The following is a 23,242-nucleotide window of genomic DNA, read 5'->3' as shown; positions in this document are numbered from 1 at the left end:
TGCTCAATCTAGATACAATGGGTGGTCAATGCAGTGAACTGAAAAGAAGGCAATGGTTTCTGGTCAGATGAGTATCGGGTAATGTCAACAGTGGCAGGAACTTTTATATCGGGAGCAGGATTCGTTATGAATGAATAGGAAGGTAGGGCAGAGAGTGAGTTACTGTGAACAGTTCAGTGATACGGTGGCTCTCATCGGCATCTTCATTAAACCATCACCGACAACGACAGTTCAGGTATACATGTCGACGTTGCTAGTCAAAGAGGAAGACGTAGATAAAAGTATATGGGGATATTAAACGGGTTATTCAGTACGGAAAGGGAGATGAAAATCTAACAGTCATGGAGGATTGGAATGTGGTTGTAGGGGAAGGGGAGGAAGAAAGGATTATGAGAGAACTTTGGCTTGGTACTAGGAATGAGAGAAGAGAAAGATTAATTGAGTTCTGCAATAAATTTATGGAAGTAATAGTGAATACCCTGTTTAAGAATCACAGGAGGAGGAAATATACCAGGGAAAGACCGGGAGACACAGGAAGATTTCACGTAGATTGGGTCATTACTAGACAGCGATTCTGAAATCAGATGCTGGATTGTAAGGCGTACCCAGGGGCAGATATAGACTCAGATCACAATGCAGTAGTGATGTAAAGTAGGCTGATGTTTAAGAGACTAGTCAGGAAGATTCAATGCGCAAGGAAATGGAATAAGGAACTACTAAGGAATAAAAAGGTACGCTGGAAGTTCTCAGAGGCTATAGTTACCGCGATAAGGAATAGCTCAGTAGTCAATTCAATTGAAAAATAATGAGCATCTCTAAAAAAAGGCAATCACACAAGTTGAAAAGAAAATCGTCCTTGCAAAGAACAAAACTGCGAGGTAGTCATGGGTAACACAAGAAATTCTACACTTAAAGGGAGGAGGTACAAAAATGTCAACGAAATTCAGGAATACAGAAATACAAGTCAGTTAGGATTGAAATAAACAGAAAGCGCAGGAATGTTGACGCGTAAATGAAAATTGCGAAGAAATCGAAAACGAAATGGTTGTTCGAAGGACTGACTTTGCATATAGGAAAGTCAAACAAACCTTCACTGAAACTAAAAGCAAGAGCGGCAACATTAAGAGTGCAATGGGAATACCGCTGTTAAATGCAGTGGAGTGATCACATAGGTGGAAAGAATACAGTGAAGGCCTCAGTGAGTGGGAAGATTTGTTTGATGACATGACAGAAGAAGAAACACGAGTCGTATATAAGAGATGCGGGATCCAGTATTAGAATCAGAATGTCGAAGAACTTTGCAAGACTTGAGATCAAATAAGGCAGAAGGGATAGATAACATTCCATCAGAATTTCTAAAACCATTGGGGGAAATGGCAACAAAACGACTATTCACGTTAGCGTGTATAAAATATGAAATTGGCGTTATATCATCTGAGTTTCGTAAAAATATCACCCACACAAATCCAAAGATTGCAAGAGCCGACAAGTGCGATAATTATCGCACAATCAGCTTAACAGCTCATTCATCCTAGTTGCTGACAAGAAAAATGTACAGAAGAATGGGAAAGAGAATTGAGGGAGTATTAGGTGACGGTCAGTTTGGCTTTAGGAAAGCGAAAAGCACTAGAGAGGCAGTTTTGATGTTGCGATTGAGAATGGAAACAAGACTAAAGAAAAATCAAGACACATTCACAGGATTTGTCAACCTGTAAAAAGTGTTCGACATTGTAAAATGGCGCAAGATATTCGCAATTGCTAAGATACACAGGGGTACTATAGGGAAATGCGAGTGGTATACAATATGTACAAGAACCAAAACGAAATAATAGCAGTAGAAGACTAAGTGTTCTGATTAAAAATTTTGGAAGGCAAGGATGTAGTCTTTCACCCATACCGTTCAATCTACTCATCGAAGAAGCAATGGTGGAAATAAAAGGAAGGTTCAAGACTGGTGTTAGGATGTGAATGATACGATTCGATGATAACATTGCTATCCCCAGTGAAAGTGAAGAAGAATTACGGGATCTACTGAATGGAATAAACTGCGCAATGAGTACAAAATACACTCCTGGAAATGGAAAAAAGAACACATTGACACCGGTGTGTCAGACCCACCATACTTGCTCCGGACACTGCGAGAGGGCTGTACAAGCAATGATCACACGCACGGCACAGCGGACACACCAGGAACCACGGTGTTGGCCGTCGAATGGCGCTAGCTGCGCAGCATTTGTGCACCGCCGCCGTCAGTGTCAGCCAGTTTGCCGTGGCATACGGAGCTCCATCGCAGTCTTTAACACTGGTAGCATGCCGCGACAGCGTGGACGTGAACCGTATGTGCAGTTGACGGACTTTGAGCGAGGGCGTATAGTGGGCATGCGGGAGGCCGGGTGGACGTACCGCCGAATTGCTCAACTCGTGGGGCGTGAGGTCTCCACAGTACATCGATGTTGTCGCCAATGGTCGGCGGAAGGTGCACGTGCCCGTCGACCTGGGACCGGACCCCAGCGACGCACGGATGCACGCCAAGACCGCAGGATCCTATGCAGTGCCGTAGGGGACCGCACCGCCACTTCCCAGCAAATTAGGGACACTGTTGCTCCTGGGGTATCGGCGAGGACCATTCGCAACCGTCTCCATGAAGCTGGGCTACGGTCCCGCACACCGTTAGGCCGTCTTCCGCTCACGCCCCAACATCGTGCAGCCCGCCTCCAGTGGTGTCGCGACAGGCGTGAATGGAGGGACGAATGGAGACGTGTCGTCTTCAGCGATGAGAGTCGCTTCTGCCTTGGTGCCAATGATGGTCGTATGCGTGTTTGGCGCCGTGCAGGTGAGCGTCACAATCAGGACTGCATACGACCGAGGCACACAGGGCCAACACCCGGCATCATGGTGTGGGGAGCGATCTCCTACACTGGCCGTACACCACTGGTGATCGTCGAGGTGACACTGAATAGTGCACGGTACATCCAAACCGTCATCGAACCCATCGTTCTACCATTCCTAGACCGGCAAGGGAACTTGCTGTTCCAACAGGACAATGCACGTCCGCATGTATCCCGTGCCACCCAACGTGCTCTAGAAGGTGTAAGTCAACTACCCTGGCCAGCAAGATCTCCGGATCTGTCCCCCATTGAGCATGTTTGGGACTGGATGAAGCGTCGTCTCACGCGGTCTGCACGTCCAGCACGAACGCTGGTCCAACTGAGGCGCCAGGTGGAAATGGCATGGCAAGCCGTTCCACAGGACTACATCCAGCATCTCTACGATCGTCTCCATGGGAGAATAGCAGCCTGCATTGCTGCGAAAGGTGGATATACACTGTACTAGTGCCAACATTGTGCATGCTCTGTTGCATGTGTCTATGTGCCTGTGGTTCTGCCAGTGTGATCATGTGATGTATCTGACCCCAGGAATGTGTCAATAAAGTTTCCCCTTCCTGGGACAATGAATTCACGGTGTTCTTATTTCAATTTCCAGGAGTGTATGTATTGAGAGTGAATCGAAGAAAGACGTAAATAATGAGAATTAACAGAAGTTAGATCCGTGAGAAACTAAACATCCGGTTTGGTGATCAAGAAGTAGACGAATTTAAGGAATTCTGCTACCTAGGCAGCAAAATAACCAGTGACGGATGGAGCAAGGAGGGCGTAAAAAGCAGACTAGCACTGGCAAAAAGAGCATTCCTGGCCAAGGGAAGTCTACTAATACCAAACATAGACCTTAATTTGAGGAAGAAATTTCGAAGAATGTACGTTTCGAGTACAGCATCGTATGGTAGTGAAACTGGAACTGTGAGTAAATCGGAAAAGAAGAGACTCGAAGTACTTGAGATGTGGTTCTACTGAAGAATGTAGAAAATTAGGTGGACTGCTATGGTAAGGAACGAGGGGGTTTCCCACGGAATCGGTGAGGAAAGAAATACATGGAAAACTCTGACAAGAAGAGGGACAGGATGATAGGACATAGTTAAGGCGTCATGGAACAACCTCCACAGTACCCAAAGGAGATTTATAGTGTAAAAATTGTAGATTAAGACAGAGATGGGAATAAATGCAGCAAATAATTAAGGACGTAGGTTGCAAGTGCTACTCCGAGACGAAAGGATTGGCGTGGGACAATAATTCGTGGCGGGCCACGTTAAACCAGTCAGGTCAGTGATGACAAGAGAAGAGATAGATAACTAATTAGCATAATTTAGAACTCTTTTTAACAGCGAAGGCGGCATGTTTCGCACCTGCAGTCCACCGACAAAATTTCGTAGATTCTTCAACAGTATTCTCTAATTTGGTGTAAGGAAGCAATGGCCTCTAGTGTCTCGCGACAGAACAACCACATTTCGTTTGATTTCTTACAGACAGTGGCATTGGAATTGGGTATCCGCCCGGCGCGTTATACCGCCGCTTCCAGAGTATAGGTAAGGTGACCTGGCCCGCATCGAATATGCCTCGTGTATTAACGACGAGGACTGATTGCCTGGTCAGTCTGGATGTGGTTTTGAGGCTGCTTTGCATTTCCAGTCGGGTAGATACCGTGCTGGAACCTTCCGATACACGCTACACAAACATTTAGCTAGTTCTCACGTTTGAACAAAATGTGGCGTCAGAAAAGGCAACTGGCCTCCAACTACCGTTAACATTGTCTCAACCCGTATAATACAGGGCTATTACAAATGATTGAAGCGATTTCATAAATTCACTGTAGCTCCATTCATTGGCATATGGTCACGACACACTACAGATACGTAGAAAAACTCATAAAGTTTTGTTCGGCTGAAGCCGCACTTCAGGTTTCTGCCGCCAGAGCGCTCGAGAGCGCAGTGAGACAAAATGGCGACAGGGGCCGAGAAAGCGTATGTCGTGCTTGAAATGCACTCACATCAGTCAGTCATAACAGTACAACGACACTTCAGGACGAAGTTCAACAAAGATCCACCAACTGCTAACTCCATTCGGCGATGGTATGCGCAGTTTAAAGCTTCTGGATGCCTCTGTATGGGGAAATGAACGGGTCGGCCTGCAGTGAGCGAAGAAACGATTGAACGCGTGCGGGAAAGTTTCCTGCGTAGTCACGGAAGTCGACGAATAAAGCAAGCAGGGAGCTAAACGTACCACAGCCGACGGTTTGGAAAATATTACGGAAAAGGCTAAAGCAGAAGCATTTCTTAAACAGGAGATATGAAAACCGATGGATCGGTCGTAGTGGAGATCATGATCAACAATTCATGTCATGGCCTCCACGCTCTCCCGACTTAGATAAGTTCGTACCGACTAAGGTCCAAAGCGAGGGGAAAGATCCACCGTGGTATAACAATGATGTACGAAAGGTACTACGGAAACAAAGAAAGCTTCATCATAGGTTTAAGAGTAGTCGAATCATAGCTGATAAGGAAAAGCTGAACGAAGCGAAAAAGAGCGTAAAGAGAGCAATGAGAGAAGCATTCAACGAATTCGAACATAAAACATTGGCAAACAATCTAAACAAGAACCCTAAAAAGTTTTGGTCATATGTAAAATCGGTAAGCGGATCTAAATCCCCTATTCAGTCACTCGTTGACCACGATGGCACCGAAACAGAGGACGACCGAAGAAAGGCAGAAATACTGAATTCAGTGTTCCGAAACTGTTTCACTGCGGAAAATCGTAACACGGTCCCTGACTTCAGCCGTCGCACGGACGCCAAAATGGAAAATATTGAAATAAACGATATCGGAATTGAAAAACAACTGCTATCACTTAGTAGCGGAAAAGCATCCGGACCAGACGAGATACCCTTAAGATTCTACAGTGATTATGCTAAAGAACTTGCCCCCTTTCTATCAGCAATTTATCGTAGATCGCTGGAAGAACGTAAAGTACCTAGCGACTGGAAGAAAGCGCAGGTCGTTCCCATTTTCAAGAAGGGTCATAAATCAGATGCGAATAATTATAGGCCTATTTCGCTTACGTCAATCTGTTGTAGAATAATGGAACATGTTTTGTGTTCTCGTATTATGACGTTCTTAGATAATACAAATCTCCTTCATCATAACCAACATGGATTCCGCAAACAGAGATCATGTGAAACTCAGCTCGCCCTATTTGCCCAAGAAATTCACAGTGCCGTAGACACTGGCGAGCAGATTGATGCCGTATTCCTGGACTTCAGGAAGGCATTTGATACGGTTCCGCACTTACGTTTAGTGAAAAAAATACGAGCTTACCGAATATCGGACCAGGTTTGTGATTGGATTCAGGATTTCCTAGAAGAAAGAACACAACATGTCATTCTTAACGGTTCAAAATCTGCAGATGTAGAGGTAATTTCGGGAGTACCGCAGGGAAGCGTGATAGGACCTTTATTGTTTACAATATACATAAATGACTTAGTTGACAACATCGGTAGCTCCGTGAGGCTATTTGCAGATGACACGGTTGTCTACAAGAAAGTAGCAACATCAGAAGACTCGTACGTACTCCAGGAGGACCTGCAGAGGATTAATGCATGGTGCGACAGCTGGCAGCTTTCCCTAAACGTAGATAAATGTAATATAATGCGCATACATAGGGGCAGAAATCCATTCCAGTACGATTATGCCATAGGTGGTAAATCATTGGAAGCGGTAACGACCGTAAAATACTTAGGAGTTACTATCCGGAGCGATCTGAAGTGGAATGATCACATAAAACAAATAGTGGGAAAAGCAGGCGCCAGGTTGAGATTCATAGGAAGAATTCTAAGAAAATGTGACTCATCGACGAAAGAAGTAGCTTACAAAACGCTTGTTCGTCCGATTCTTGAGTATTGCTCATCAGTATGGGACCCTTACCAGGTTGGATTAATAGAAGAGATAGACATGATCCAGCGAAAAGCAGCGCGATTCGTCATGGGGACATTTAGTCAGCGCGAAAGCGTTACGGAGATGCTGAACAAGCTCCAGTGGCGGACACTTCAAGAAAGGCGTTACGCAATACGGAGAGGTTTATTATCGAAATTACGAGAGAGCACATTCCGGGAAGAGATGGGCAACATATTACTACCACCCACATATATCTCGCGTAATGATCACAACGAAAAGATCCGAGAAATTAGAGCAAATACGGAGACTTACAAGCAGCCGTTCTTCCCACGCACAATTCGTGAATGGAACAGGGAAGGGGGGATCAGATAGTGGTACAATAAGTACCCTCCGCCACACACCGTAAGGTGGCTCGCGGAGTATAGATGTAGATGTAACCCCATACGATTTCTTTCTGTGGGGTTATGTTTGAAAGATTCAGTGTTTAAACATCCTCTACCAAGAAACGTGCCGGAACTGCGAGCTCGCATCAACGACGCTTTCGAACTCATTGATGGGGACATGCTGCGCCGAGTGTGGGAGGAACTTGACTATCGGCTTGATGTCTGCCGAATCACTAAAGGGGCACATATCGAACATTTGTGAATGCCTAAAAAAACTTTTTGAGTTTTTGTATGTGTGTGCAAAGCATTGTGAAAATATCTCAAATAATAAAGTTATTGTAGAGCTGTGAAATCGCTTCAATCATTTGTAATAACCCGGTACTGTCGAGCCTCTGTAGGAAAATCGTCAAAAAGGCAAAAGTAGGTGGAAAGAAGATTCTCTTAGGAATCAGGGTGATGTCACCCTCTTCAACCGTCTTTCAGGGAGAGTACTAAAGAGTTTATAAATTCAAACTCGCCACTTCTAGAAGCATTCGAGTTGCTTTCTGCGTCAAAGGCGGCCTTAAAAGGTAGTCAGTTATAGCTAATTATAGTCTGTCCTCCAGCTCTATAGAAGAACTGCATTATGGTTGTTACCAAGATCAATTACTCTGTAGCACTGGGAAATTTCTAGTACAGTCCAGATAGTCTAAGCATTATTTTGTGAAAGGCAAAGGTCACAGTTCAAATCCACGTCTTGTATAATCCTTTAATCGGCATTACGCAACTCTCTTTTCACAGTATCTTTTTTTTTCGAGAGTATTAGTTGAACAATGTATGCAAGAGAGCTGTCCTGTTTAGGAAATGAGGGAGAAGTGCTGGATACACTGAAGTAATAAAACTATAAAGCCAATCACATAAGAGAATTTCGCGCGAAGACGGGGGATCGATGGTGAGGGTGGTCGGGGTGGTGATGGCTGGAGCAACAGATTGGCACATAATTTGCCAGTAAGTTCCAGAACAGCGTGCAGAGCGAAAGACGATTCTTGCTAAATTTCCTATGCTGTACTCAAAGTTCTCTCGATGACCTCCTTCTCCGTAACTCGATCGTCCAACAAGATATGCAGGAGAGTTTCAGTGCATATTGAAGAACTGAAGAGAGATACTTGCAGAATTGAAACTGCCTAATTTGACACTAAGCCTTACATGTAAAATTTAAGAGTATTGTCCACGAAATGCAAATGTCCTGGTTCTGGTGCCGAACCGAAAAAATACCGGGTGATCAAAAAGTCAGTATAAATTTAAAAACTTAATAAACCACGGAATAATGTAGTTAGAGAAGTGAAAATCGACACACATGCTTGGAATGACATGGGGTTTTATTAGAACAAGAAAAAAAAACAAAGTTCACAAAATGTCTGACAGATGGCGCTGGACAGCAAAATGTCACTGACTGCGCATCACAATCGTATATAAAAGGAGCTGTAATGAGAGAGAGAATCAGATGTGTCAGAGGTCGCAGCATGTTGACGTTACCTGAAAATGCGCTTTTAGTGAAGCTATATTATCAGGATGGGGAATGTGCTAGTTCAGCGTTACGATCCTGTCGCCATAGGAAGGGGATTCGAACGGGTAAAGGTCCGTTCACAAACCCAGCTGTGGCGAGAATGATTTCGAAGTTGGAAGCCACGGGTTGTTCAGACGATAGACCCCATAATGGCCGACCGAGCACAAGGCGTAATGCTGCAGAGATAGTTCAGGAAGAAATTGTGACTGTAGCGGGTTCGTCTATGTACGGGGAAGTCAGCGCTCATGCAGTCACACGTTGCACCGGCATTCCATATACTACTGTTTGGTTGACACTTAGGCGTATCCTCTGATGCTATCCCTACTGACTCCATCGGCATCAAGAACTGTTACCTGGCGATTTAGTGAAGCGGAGGGCGTCTCAAAAGATGACGGAAGGTGGCGATTGGTTGAGTAACGTGTTGTGGTCCGACGAAGCTCATTTCACGCTCCGAGGATCTGTCAGCGCCCACAACTGCAGAACTTGGGCTACCGAAAATCCTAGAACTGTCGTGGAAACTCCATTGCACTACGAGAAAGTCACGGTATGGGTTGGATTTACCACATCTACCGTTATCGGGCCTTTTTTCTTCGAGGAAATGCGTGATTATGGTTTTCTAACTGCTACCGTGACGTGTGAGACGTACGCCGATATGTTACAGAATCGCATCACCCCCAGCCTGGCTGATAAACATCTGCTGGAACGTACGATGTTTATGCAGGACGGCGCTCCACCCCATATTGCTAGACGCGTGAAAGATCTCTTGCGCGCGCCGTTTGGTGATGATCGTGTGCTCAGCCGCCACTTTGGTCATGCTTGGCCTCCCAGGTCCCCAGACCTCAGTCCGTGCGATTATTGGCTTTTCGGTTACCTGTAGTCGCAAGTATATCATGATCGACTGACATCTCTAGGGATGCTGAAAGACAACATCCGACGCCAATGCCCCACCATAACTCCAGACGTGCTTTACAGTACTATTCATAACATTATTCCTATACTACAGCTATTGTTGAGGAATGATGGTGGACATATTGTGCATTTCCTCTAAAGAACATCATCTTTGCTTTGTCTTACTTTGTTGTGCTAATTATTGATATTCTGATCAGATGAAGCGCCATCTGTCGGACATTTTTTGAACTTTTGTATTTTTTATGTTTTATTTTTTTTTTCTAATAAAACCCCATGTCATTCCAAGTAAGTGTATCAATTTGTGTCTCTCTATCTACATTATTCCGTGATTGATTCAGTTTTCAAATTTATACTGACTTTTTGATCTCCTGGTATATTATCATTCAAAAACAATCAAAGCAAATGTTGATAGCAAATGTTCGCAGTTAGCACTATGAGTTCGGTGGTCACAAGCAGCAGAAGAGTCACATACCTGAAAGAAATATAAATTTACTACTCTTTGTTTGTTTACTTCCTGGATATCACAGAAAAACGAAAGTATGATAGTCAACTACTGTTCAGTTTGCACTACTTGCATATAATCAACATTTTTTTCTTTCTACCTGATCTGATGTGGATCACTTTGTTTATTCCCTGTCGTACAGGTGGGGATGAACCTTTTTACGAGAGCTGAAGGTGTCATAATGACCAATTATAACCTAAGGAGACTTAAATATGGTTAAAACAGTTTAATGCAATGCAAACGGGAGACATCTTCGACCACTGTCGTGCACATCTCATCATTTTCAAGGCATAAATGCGGCGAGAAAGCGCTGTGCAATGCAATTACAAACTTTGGTATGCTGCGCATATGCAGAAAGAACACACACACACACACACACACACACACACACACACACACACACACACACGAACTGTAAACATCTAGCACCACCACAAAACCAAAGATGAAATTGTGATAGTTGTGTGCAGATGTGAGCCAAGTTGGTGACGCTTCGCTCTCAGCTCCAGGCTATGATGGCTTTGGTTACACAGCTTGATGCTGCAGTGGATGTGCACCACTGATGTGGGTCAGGTATGCGATCCAAAAGACGTCCGCCGGCCAGTGTGGCCAAGTGGTTCTAGGTGCTTCAATCTGGAACCGCGTGACTGCTATGGTCTCAGCTTCGAATCCTGCCTCTGGCATGGATATGTGTGATGTCCTTAAGTTAGTTAGGTTTAAGTAGTTCTAAGTTATTGTGGACTGATGACCTTAGATGTCTAGTCCCATAGTGCTCAGAGCCATTTGAACCAAAAGATGTCCTCCAGTCAGTCCTCACCAATGGCCACCTGAGTTACTACTCAAACTTAGGTTGACCCTTCACCTGTGGTCGGCTGGGAGGACACCTTTGGGCAGCAAAAGACTTACCAGGGGTCAGCACTTAAGGCCTGCCCAGTCACTCTGGCAAACAGATTCCAGGTGCTGTGTGTGGCTGACTAGTTTGTGACACTTTGCTCTCAGCTCCAGGCTATGATGGCTTCAGTTACACAGCTTGAAGCTGCAGTGGATATGCACCACTGATGTGGGCCAGGCATGGGATCCAAAAGACGTCCTCCAATCAGTCCTAACCAGTGGCAACCCGAGTTACTGCTCACACTGAGGTGGACCCCTCACCTGCGGTTGGCTGGGAGGGCACCTTTGGGCAGCAAAAGACTTACCAGGGGGCAGCATAAAGGCCTGCCCAGTCACTCTGGCAAACAGATTCCAGGTGCTGTCTGTGGCTGACACAGTCGCTCACACAGATGAAGTTGCCTGTGGTGTTTGAGAGTAAACCTCTCAGCCTGCATGATACAGGCAGTCACTGAAGGTGGGATTATTGACAGTTGGGAGCTCTAACGTTAGGCACGTTATGGGGCCCCTTAAGGACGTGGTTGCCAGGAAGAGGAAGAATGCAAATGCACACGCCATGTGCATATTTGGTGAAGTATTTCTGGATGCCATGAAGAGTACAGGGTTCAGCCAACTGCAGGTGGTGGCTCACGTCGGTACCAAGGATGTGTGTCACTTTGGGTAAGAAAAGATTCTCTCTGTGGTGTGGTAAGGGCTGCCAGTCTTGTTTGCGATATGGAAGCGGAGCTGACCATTTTCAGCATGATTGATGGTACCGATGGCAGACCTCTGGTACAGAGCAGAGTGGACAGTCTGAATCACAGGCTCAAATGCTTCAGCGACCGTGTAGGCTTCAGATTCCTCGACTTTCACTACAGGAATGTTCGGTTTCAGGATCCACTGAATAGGCCAGGAGTCCACTACACGCAAGAGGTGGTTACACAGGTAGCAGGCGCTGTGTGGTGTGGACTGGGTGGTTTTTTCCGTTAGAGGGTTTCGCGAAAACCCAAAAAGGGCTTCAGTCGCAAGGGGTACAGGGCGAACAGAGGGAATACGTAGAAACAGGAGCCACTGCTATAACATTTGTAAATTTTCTTAGCTGTGTTGGGAACATACCAGAGTAACAGCGGTAATTGAAAAAAATGGCTCTGAGCACTATGCGACTTAACGTCTGAGGTCATCAGTCGCCTAGAACTTAGAACTAATTAAACCTAACTAACCTAAGGACATCACACACATCCATGCCCGAGGCAGGATTCGAACCTGCGACCGTAGCGGTCGCTCGGCTCCAGACTGTAGCGCCCAGAACCGCACGGCCACTCCGGCCGGCAGGTAATTGAAAGCACTGATGCTCAAATCGTTATAGACACTGAAAGCTGGATGAAGCCGTAAATAAGTTCAGCCGAAATTTTTGCGAAGGATAGGCTAAACACAGTTGGCGGTGGCGTGTTTGTTACTGTTAGAAGTAGTTTACCTTGTCACGAAATTGAAGTAGATAGTTCCTGTGAGATAGTATGTGCAGAGGTCATTCTTGGCAGCCGTAAAAAGATAATAATTGGATCGTTATCGACCACCCAATTCAGATGATAAAATGATGAAAGGTTCAAAGAAAACTTGAGTTTGATTTCAAACACGTACCAGACTCACAGGGTGCCGCCAACTGCAGGTGGTAGCTCACGTCGGTACCAGGGATGTGTGTCACTTAGGATCAGAAGAGATTCTCAATGGTTTCGGGCGGCTAACAGAAGTGGTAGGGGCTACCAGTCTTGCTTGTAAGATGAAATCAGAGCTGACCATTTGCAGCATAGTCGACATGACCCATTGCGGACCTCTGGTACAGAGCCGAGTGGAAGGTCTGAATCAGAGGCTGAGTGTTCTGCGACCGTGTAGGCTGCAAATTGCTCGACTTGCGCAAAAGGGTGGTTGGGTTTCGGGTTCCGCTGAATGGGTCAGGTGTTCTTTACACGCAGGAGGCGGCTACACGGGTAGCAGGGGCTGTGTGGCGTGGCCTGGGCGGTTATTTAGGTTAGAGGGTCTCGGGAAAACACAAGAGGGGCTTCAGTCACAAGGAGAGCAGGCTGAACACAGGACGAACGTAGATAGAGAAACCATTTGTATAACAGTTGTAAATTGTCGTAGCTGTGTTGTAAAAGTATCAGAGTCCAAGCGCTAATAGAAAGCACTGATGCTCAAATCGTTACAGGCACTGAAAGCTAACGAAAGCCGGATTTAAGCTCAACCGAAATTTTTGCGAAGGAACTAATGGTGTTCCGAAAGTATAGGCTAAACACGGTTGGCGGTGGCGTGTTTGTTGCTGTTTGAAGTAGTTTAACTTGGCGTGAAATTAAACTAGATACTTCCTGTCAGTTAGTATGGGCATAGTCATAATAGGATCCTTTTACCGACCTCCGAATCCAGATGATACAGTTGCTGAAAGGTCCAAAGAAAACTTGAGTTTGATTTCAAGCGCGTACCCGACTCATGCGATAATTATTGGTGGTGACTTTAATTTACCCTCGATATGTTATCGAAAATACATGTTTAATTCTGGAGGCACGCATATAATATCATACGAAATTGTGCTAAACGCATTCCCTGAAAATTATTTAGAGCAGTTAGTTCATGAGCACACGCGAATAGTAAACGGTTTTGAAAAATCACTTGACATCTCAGCAACAAATAATGCTGAGTTAATAACGACCATCAAAACCGATAAAGGAGTTAGTTAACACTGAGCTGTAGTAGCGAGACTAAATATTGTAAACCCCAAATCCTCCAAAAATAAGCAGTAAATATACCTACTGAAAAAAGAAGATAGAAATTCTCTGGGCGCCTTCCTGAGCGACCATTTTCCCTCGTTCCAAATTAATAACATAAGTGTAGACCAGATGTGGATTTACACTCCTGGAAATTGAAATAAGAACACCGTGAATTCATTGTCCCAGGAAGGGGGAACTTTATTGACACATTCCTGGGGTCAGATACATCACATGATCACACTGACAGAACCACAGGCACATAGACACAGGCAACAGAGCATGCACAATGTCGGCACTAGTACAGTGTATATCCACCTTTCGCAGCAATGCAGGCTGCTATTCTCCCATGGAGACGATCGTAGAGATGCTGGATGTAGTCCTGTGGAACGGCTTGCCATGCCATTTCCACCTGGCGCCTCAGTTGGACCAGCGTTCGTGCTGGACGTGCAGACCGCGTGAGACGACGCTTCATCCAGTCCCAAACATGCTCAATGGGGGACAGATCCGGAGATCTTGCTGGCCAGGGTAGTTGACTTACACCTTCTAGAGCACGTTGGGTGGCACGGGATACATGCGGACGTGCATTGTCCTCTTGGAACAGCAAGTTCCCTTGCCGGTCTAGGAATGGTAGAACGATGGGTTCGATGACAGTTTGGATGTACCGTGCACTATTCAGTGTCCCCTCGACGATCACCAGTGGTGTACGGCCAGTGTAGGAGATCGCTCCCCACACCATGATGCCGGGTGTTGGCCCTGTGTTCCTCGGTCGTATGCAGTCCTGATTGTGGCGCTCACCTGCACGGCGCCAAACACGCATACGACCATCATTGGCACCAAGGCAGAAGCGAATCTCATCGCTGAAGACGACACGTCTCCATTCGTCCCTCCATTCACGCCTGTCGCGACACCACTGGAGGCGGGCTGCACGATGTTGGGGCGTGAGCGGAAGACGGCCTAACGGTGTGCGGGACCGTAGCCCAGCTTCATGGAGACGGTTGCGAATGGTCCTCGCCGATACCCCAGGAGCAACAGTGTCCCTAATTTGCTGGGAAGTGGCGGTGCGGTCCCCTACGGCACTGCGTAGGATCCTACGGTCTTGGCGTGCATCCGTGCGTCGCTGCGGTCCGGTCCCAGGTCGACGGGCACGTGCACCTTCCGCCGACCACTGGCGACAACATCGATGTACTGTGGAGACCTCACGCCCCACGTGTTGAGCAATTCGGCGGTACGTCCACCCGGCCTCCCGCATGCCCACTATACGCCCTCGCTCAAAGTCCGTCAACGGCACATACGGTTCACGTCCACGCTGTCGCGGCATGCTACCAGTGTTAAAGACTGCGATGGAGCTCCGTATGCCACGGCAAACTGGCTGACACTGACGGCGGCGGTGCACAAATGCTGCGCAGCTAGCGCCATTCGACGGCCAACACCGCGGTTCCTGGTGTGTCCGCTGTGCCGTGCGTGTGATCATTGCTTGTACAGCCCTCTCGCAGTGTCCGGAGCAAGTATGGTGGGTCTGACACACCGGTGTCAATGTGTTCTTTTTTCCATTTCCAGGAGTGTAATTCAAAGAAATAGTGTCGACAGCAATTGAGAGATTTATACCAAATAAATTAACAAACGACGGAGCTGATCATCCTTGGTACACAAAACGGGTTAGAACACTGTTTCAGAAACAAAAAAACAAACATTCCAAATTTAAACAGACGAAAAATCCCCAACATTGGCGATCTTTCAAAGAAACTCGAAATTTAGCGCGGACTTCAATGCGAGATGCCTATAACAGTTTCCGCAACGAAACTTTGTCTTGAAACCTGGCAGAAAATCCAAAGAGATTCTGGTCGTATGTGAAGTATGTTAGCGGCAAGAAATAATCAATGCCTTCTCAACACGATAGCAAAGGAAATACTATCGAAGACAGTGCTGCCAAAGCAGAGTTACTAAACACAGCCTTCCGAAATGCCTTCACAAAAGAAGACGATGTAAATATTCCAGAATTTGAATCGAGAACAGATGCCAACATGAGCAACGTAGAAATAATTTCCTCGGATTAGTGAAGCAGCTTAAATCACTTAATAAAAGCAAATCTTCCGGTCCAGACTGTAAACCAATTAGGTTTCTTTCGGAGTATGCTGATACATTAGCTCCATACTTGAAAATCATATATAACCGTTCGCTCGAAGAAAGATCCGTACCCAAAGAATGGAAAGTTGTGCAGGTCACACCAATATTCAAGAAAGGTAGTAGGAGTAATCCACTAAATTACAGGCCCATATCGTTAACGTCGACATGAAGCCAGATCTTGGAACATATATTGTGTTCGAACATTATGAATTACCTCGAAGAAAACTGTCTATTGACACACAGTGAACATGGGTTTAGAAAACATCGTTCCTGTGAATCACAACTAGCTCTTTATTCACATGAAGAGTGCTACTGACAAGGCCTTTCAGATCGATTCCGTGTTTCTGGATTTCAGGAAGGCTCTTGATACTGTACCCCACAAGCGGCTCGTAGTGAAATTGCCTGCTTACGGAATATCGTTTCAGTTATGTGACTGGATTTGTGATTTCCTGTCAGAGAGGTCACCGTTCGTAGTAATTGACGGAGAGTCATCGGGTAAAACAAAAGTTATTTCTGGCGTTCCCCAAGGTAGTGATATAGGCCCTTAAATGTTCCTTATCTATATAAACGATTTTAGAGACAATCTGAGCAACCGTCTTAGGTTGTTTGCAGATGACGCTGTCGTTTATCGACTAGTAAAATCATCAGAAGATCAAAACAAATTACAAAACGATTTAGAAAAGATATCTGAATGGTACGAGAATTGGTGGTTAGCCCTAAATAACGAAAAGTGTGAGGTCATCCACATGAGTGCTAAAAGGAATTCGTTAACTTCCGGTTAAACGATAAATCAGTCTCATTTGAAAGCCATTTATTCGACAAAATACCTAGGTATTACAATTACGAACAACTTGAATTGGAAGGAACACATAGAAAATGTGGGGAAGGTTAACCAAAGACTGCGTTTTATTGGCAGGGCACTTAGAAAATGTAACAGATCTACTAAGGAGACTGACTACACTACGCTTATCCGTCCTCTTTTAGAATATTGCTGCGCAGTGTGTGATCCTTAGCAGATAGGACTGACGGAATATATATAAAAAGTTCAAAGAAGGGCAGCACGTTATGCATTATCGCGAAGTATAGCTGAGAGTGTCAGAGAACTGGTACACGATTTCGGCTGGACCTCATTAAAATAAAGGTGTTTTTCGTTGCGACGGAATCTTCTCACGAAATTCCAAGCAAGAATTTTCTTCTCCCAATGTGAAAATATATTATTGACACCGACCTACATAGGGAGAAATGATCACCACAATAAAATAATGGCAATCAGAGCTCGTACGGAAAGATATAGGTGTTAGTTTTTTCCGCGCGCTATACGAGATTGCAATAATAGATAAATGTGAAGGTGTTTCGATGAACGTTCTGCCAGGCACTTAAATGTGATTTGCAGAATATCGATGCCGATGTAATGTAGATTACAGTTGGCGGTGACTTTAATTTACCCTTGATATGTTGGCGAAAATACATGTTTAATTCCGGAGGTACGCATAAAACATTATCACAAATTGTGCGACACGAATTCTCTGAAAATTATTTCGAGCATTTAGTTCATGAGCCCACACGAATAATAAACGGATGTGACAACACACTTGACCTTTTAGCGGCAAATAATTTTAGCGGCAAATAATCCTGAGCTAATAACGAACATCAAAACGGATAAAGGTTGTCGTAGCGAGACTGAATATGGTAGCCCCCAAATCCTTCAAAAATAAACGAAAAATATACCTGTTAAAAAAGCATAAAAAAATCACTTGACGCCTTCCTCTGAGACATTCTCCACTCCTTCCAAATTAACAATGTAAGTTTAGACCAGATGTGGCTTGAATTCATAGAAGTACTATCGGCAGCAGTTGAGAGATTTGTAGCAAATAAATTATCAAACGACGCAGCTGATCCTCCTTGGTACAAAAACGGATATGAACGCTATTGCAGAAACAACAACAAAAAACTACATGCCAAATTTAAACGGACACAAAATCTCCAAGATTGATAATCTTTCACAGAAGCTCGAAATTTAGCTCGTACTTCCATGCGAGATGATTATAATACCTCCCACAACGAAACTTTGTCTCGAAACCTAGCTGAAAATCAAAGAGGTTCTGGTCGTCCGTGAAGTATATCGAAGACAGTACTGCCAAAGCAAAGTTACTAGAAACAGCCTTCCGAAATTCCTTCACCGTAGAAGACGAAGTAGATATTCCAGAGTTCGGATCAAGAACTGCAGCCATCATGGGTAATATAGAAGTAGATATCCTCGAACTAGTGAAGCAACTTAAATCACTTAACAAAAGCAAGTCTTCCGGTCCAGACTGTATACCATTAGATTCCTTTCGAAGTATGCTGATGCATTACCTCCATGCTTAACAATAATATACAACCGTTCGCTCGACGAAAGATGCGTACCCAAAAACTGGAACGTTGCGCAGGTCACACCAATGCACAAGAGAGGTGTCCGCCTGTTTAGCTCGGTGGTGACGTGCTCTCATCCCATTCAAGCGGGACCGGGTTCGACTCCCGGGCGGGTTGGAGATTTTTTCCACTCGTGGACTGCATGTTGTGTTGTCCTCATCATCATTTCATCCTCAACACCGGCACGCAAGTCGCCCAATGTGGCGTCGACTCTGAAATAAGACGCACTCGGGGGGCCGAAGTTCCTCGGATAGGGACCCCCGGCCAACAATGCCATACGCTCATTTCATTTCAAGAAAGGTAGTTAGAGTAATCCACTAAATTACAGGCCCATACCATTAATGCCGATATGCAGCAGGATTTTGGAACACATATGGTGTTCGAACATTCCGAATTACCTCGAAGGAAACGGTCTATTGACACACAGTCGACACGGATTTGGAGAACATCGTTCTTGTGAAACACAACTAGCTCTTTACTCGCACGAAGCGTTGAGCTCTAATGACAAGGGATTTAAAATTGAATCCGTATTTCTGGATTTCCGGAAGGCTTTTGACACTGTACCACACAAGCAGCTTGTAGTGAAATTGCGTTCTTATGGAATATCGTCTCGGTTATGTCACTGGATTTGTGATTTCCCGTCATAGAGGTCACAGTTCTTAGTAACTGACGGAAAGTTATCGAACAAAACAGAAGTGCTTTCTGGCCATCCCAAAGGTAGTGTTATAGGTCCTGTTCTGTTCTTTATGCGTATTGACGATTTGGGTTGTTTGTGATTGACGTTGCCGTTTATCGACAAGGTCATCATAAGATCACAACAAATTGCAAAACAATTTAGGGAAGATATCTGTATGGTGCCGCAATTGGTAATTGATCCTAAATAAAGAAAAGTGTAAGGTCATCCACATGAGTGCTGGAACGAACACTTTAAACTTCGGTTACACGGTAAATCGGACAAATCTAGAGGCCTTAATTACATTTACGAACAAATTAAATTGGACGAAACACATAAGAAACTGTGTTTTATTGGTAGGACACTTAGAATACGTAACAAATCTACTAAAGAATGTGCCTAAACTACGCTTATCCACCCTCTTTTAGAACAATGCAGTGCGGTATGGGACCCTTATCAGATTTGAATGATGGGATACATCGTAAATGTTCAAAAAGGAGCAGCACGTTTTGTATTAGCGAGAAATAGCGTTGAAGGTGCACTGAAATGATACAGAATTTGGGGTGTATATCATTAAAACTACGCGTTTTTCGTTGCGGCGGGATCTTCTCGCGAAATTTCAATCACCAAATGTGTCCTCCGAATGTGAAAATATTTTGTTGACGCCTACCTGCATAGGGAGGAACGATCACAATAATTAAATAAGGGAAATCAGAGCGCGCAGTATAAGTGTTGGTTTTTTCTTCGCGCTATACGAGATTGGAATAATATGTGATTGTGACGGTGGTTTGGTAAACCCTCTGCCAGGCACTTAAATGTGTTTCGCAGAGTATCCATGTAGATGTAGATGTACAAATAGAAAGATGACGAAGTCGGGACTTATCATCAGTGAATATCAATTTCCTACAGGTGAGTAAGAATATACTAAATCTAATATTATTTTTTTTCCATGGACAGAGCAGGATCGCAAGCGGAATATTCAGCATAAGCATCACTGTCGCTTACAAAAGCTAAGCTAATGTATTGGTATCGGTTGTTCTATGGAATACTGCAGCACAGAGATCATATATAGTGGTGGTAATTGTTTCTTAAATGCTGCTTGTGATCCTGCTCTGTTATTGGCCACACAGCAGAGGGATAATATTATAGATAACTTCTGACGTTGGATATCTTTGTTTGCAGGATGGCACCACTTTTCTTAGCGGTGTGTGTTTTCTGCATATCACCCCCTCCCCCCGTTACTGAGATTTAATTTTGTTTGAACAGTGCTTTCTCGTAGGATTTATGCCTTCGAAATGGCGTTAGTGCACCTGTCGAGGTTGTCACCGGATGCGCTCCCAGTCGTTTAAACATTTTATAACTTGGAAGAAACTGAGGTTTCACGTTCTGTGATGATGGGTGTAATGTATTTGTTATGTTGTATCAGTAACCTTGTATTATGAGAACACTGTGATCCTTTTGTCCCATTCTTGAGAATGGGATGTTCTCCACTTACCCTCCTTCACAGAGTTCGACATACTATCTGCGAGTGAAAAGCATGTTATTGCATGTAGTGCTATTAGCTCATATTTAGAATTTTAGATACTCACTCCGAGTCAGATCCTGTTATCATTAAAATTTTCCACGCGGAGAGTATCTTACATGTCGGTTCTCGATGTGATGATAGTAAATTCATTCATATTTACAATATGCATTCGTGTCACTTAAAAATAAAGACTGTATTAACATTATTCAGTTCTGATGATTGACCAAGAGAAGAAAACTCGCAGTACAAAGTAGTATTATAGAAATGAGTCCTTGTGTAATTAGTTTACGGTGCGCGTTCGTGGATGGCCGAGTACACTGGGGTGACAAAAGACATCGGATAGCGATATTCACACATACAGATAGCGGTAGTATGGAGTAGACAAGGGAAGCAGGTAATCCACGTGAGAAGTTTTTTGACGTGATTATGGCCACACGACGGGAATTGACAGACTTTGAACGTGGAATGTAGTTGGAGCTACTCGTAAGAGACATTCAACTTCGGGAAATCGTTAGGGAATTCAGTATTACGAGATCCACTGTGTCAAGAGTGCGCCGTAAATACCAAATTTCAGGCATTACCTCTCATCACGAAAAACGCAGCGGCCGACGGCCTGCACTTAACGACCGACAGCAGCGGCATTTTCGAGGAATTGTTGGTGGTAACAGACATGCAACTCTGCGTCAAATAGCCTCAGAGATAATTGTGCGACGAACGTACTCATTAGGATAATGCGGCGAATCTTGGCGTTATTGGCGACCGAAGCGAGTGACTTTGCTAGCAGCACGACCTCGCCTGTAGCGCCTCTCCTGGGCTCGTGACTGTATTAGTTAGACTCAAGAAAGCTGGAAAACTGTGACCTGACCATAAGAGTCCCAATTTCAGTTGGTAAGAGCTGATGGTAGGGTTCGAGTGTGGCACAGACCCCACGAAGCCATGGACCCAGGTTGTGAACAGGCCATTATGGAAGCTTGTGGTGACTCCCTAATGGTGTGGATTGTGTTTCCATGGAATGCTTGATGTTACGATGAAACTAAGTGGGTCCTCTCCTCCATTTGAAACGATCATTGATTGTAAATGGTTATGTTCGACTACTTGCAGCCTTTCATAGACTTCATGTTGCCAAACAACGATGGAATTTTTGTGGATGACAATATGCTGTCACCGGAACACAGTTGTCCGTGATTAGATTGCAGAACACGCTGGACAGTTGGAGCGAATGAATATCAGCAAACATTTATGTGACTTAATCGAAGGATCAGTTCGTACACAAAATCCTACGCCGGTAACGCTTTCGCAATTACGTATTCTATGGAGGCAGTATGACTCAATATTTTTGCCGTGTACTTCCAACGACTTGTTGAGTCCATGCCATGTCGAGTACTACGCCAAGCAAAAGGAAGTCCCACACGGTATTAGGAGACATTCCAGGATTTTTATCACATCAGTGTACAATGTCTTTCATCCGACTCTTGAAAATTATGTGTTAGCGCGAGACATATCCCTAATTAGTTAGGCAGGAACTTAAAATTCAGTCGTGTTTTCCCAAACAAAGTGACAGTCAAGTACATATTTAGTACCGTACACAAAATAAAATATCGTTTAACCTTTTTCACTAGATTTAAGACTACAAATTTTTAATAAGTAACATAGTATTGACTGATAATAGCTGCCAGTTAGCAATGACCTTGTTTTGATGAAAATGATCATCATTCACCACAACGGCTATTCGATGTGCAGTCGCGAAGCTCTAGCAAACATTTATGCATTATCATGCTTTAAAAATTTGTACCCCTTACACAACTACCCTGTAGAGTTTCAACAGTGGCATTACAAAGACATTTTATTAATATTCATTGCAGATAGCGATTTGTCACTGACCTGTCACCTTTCCACATATCAAAAACTTGTTTAAAATGCTGTCATGAATATTAAGATTAAATTTTAGTTGGAAAAGTAAAGATGACCTGCAGTTATACAGCAGAAAGATACAAAGGTAGCGTTGACAGCTGGCATGGAAAGGTGAAGAGGCCGATGTTGCATCAAAGGGAATATATAATATCGCAAGAGAAACTTTCGTATTCTCTTACTATCTTCGAAGGAGCATTCAGTGGAGATCCGAAAACGTAAATGTGTAGCTACAAAAAAATAGAAATTACAGTTCATTCACAGTATCAGATATCACGGATATGAACATTCTTTCAAAAGTTTTATCCTGCATCAGCCTGATTATTTGTTCAAGTTACATTTACGTTCTCTACATATGAATAATATTCTATAACCAAGGAGATCTTCCTAAGTACGATAGGTGCCCCAAGTGCATCCAGCTTTTGTTTGTGTCAGGCTATACATGAGTTGAAAAAATATGGAGTTTATGCCACATCATGCGTTATATTCTTAAGGACTACAACGTCGGGAACGTTTCCAAGAAAAAATGACATCCACTTACAAATTCTGAAAAAATTTCAGAGAAGAGCAACAACGCTGTATTACTCCGTTACAGTATTAGCTCATCACTGAAGCAAATAAACGGACAAAAACCTGTACGTAATATCAATATTTTACGACAGATTTAGTGATTCAAGTGTTCATGTCTACTGACCTGCTTTCTATTGCGAAAAGAATAAGGAAATTAATGTGCAACTTGGTTCATCGTACGTACATTCAGATAAAAAAACCTGTAGGTGATATCAGTATCTTATGACAGATGAAGTGACTCAAGATTGCACGTGTTGTGATCTACTTCCTGTTAAGGAACGAA

The 23,242-nt window shown here is 44.2% G+C and overlaps 1 protein-coding gene across 1 annotated transcript in view; it reads right to left on the bottom strand.

Moving 5' to 3' along the window:
- LOC124776951 (neurotrimin-like) overlaps positions 1-23,242 on the bottom strand; it is a 1,187,890-nt gene that overhangs the window by 689,022 nt on the left and 475,626 nt on the right. The window lies entirely within an intron of this gene.

This window comes from Schistocerca piceifrons, chromosome 1 (assembly GCF_021461385.2).
Source record: "Schistocerca piceifrons isolate TAMUIC-IGC-003096 chromosome 1, iqSchPice1.1, whole genome shotgun sequence".
In the NCBI taxonomy this organism is placed as follows: domain Eukaryota; kingdom Metazoa; phylum Arthropoda; class Insecta; order Orthoptera; family Acrididae; genus Schistocerca; species Schistocerca piceifrons.
This window is presented reverse-complemented; position numbering and strand designations above follow the sequence as displayed.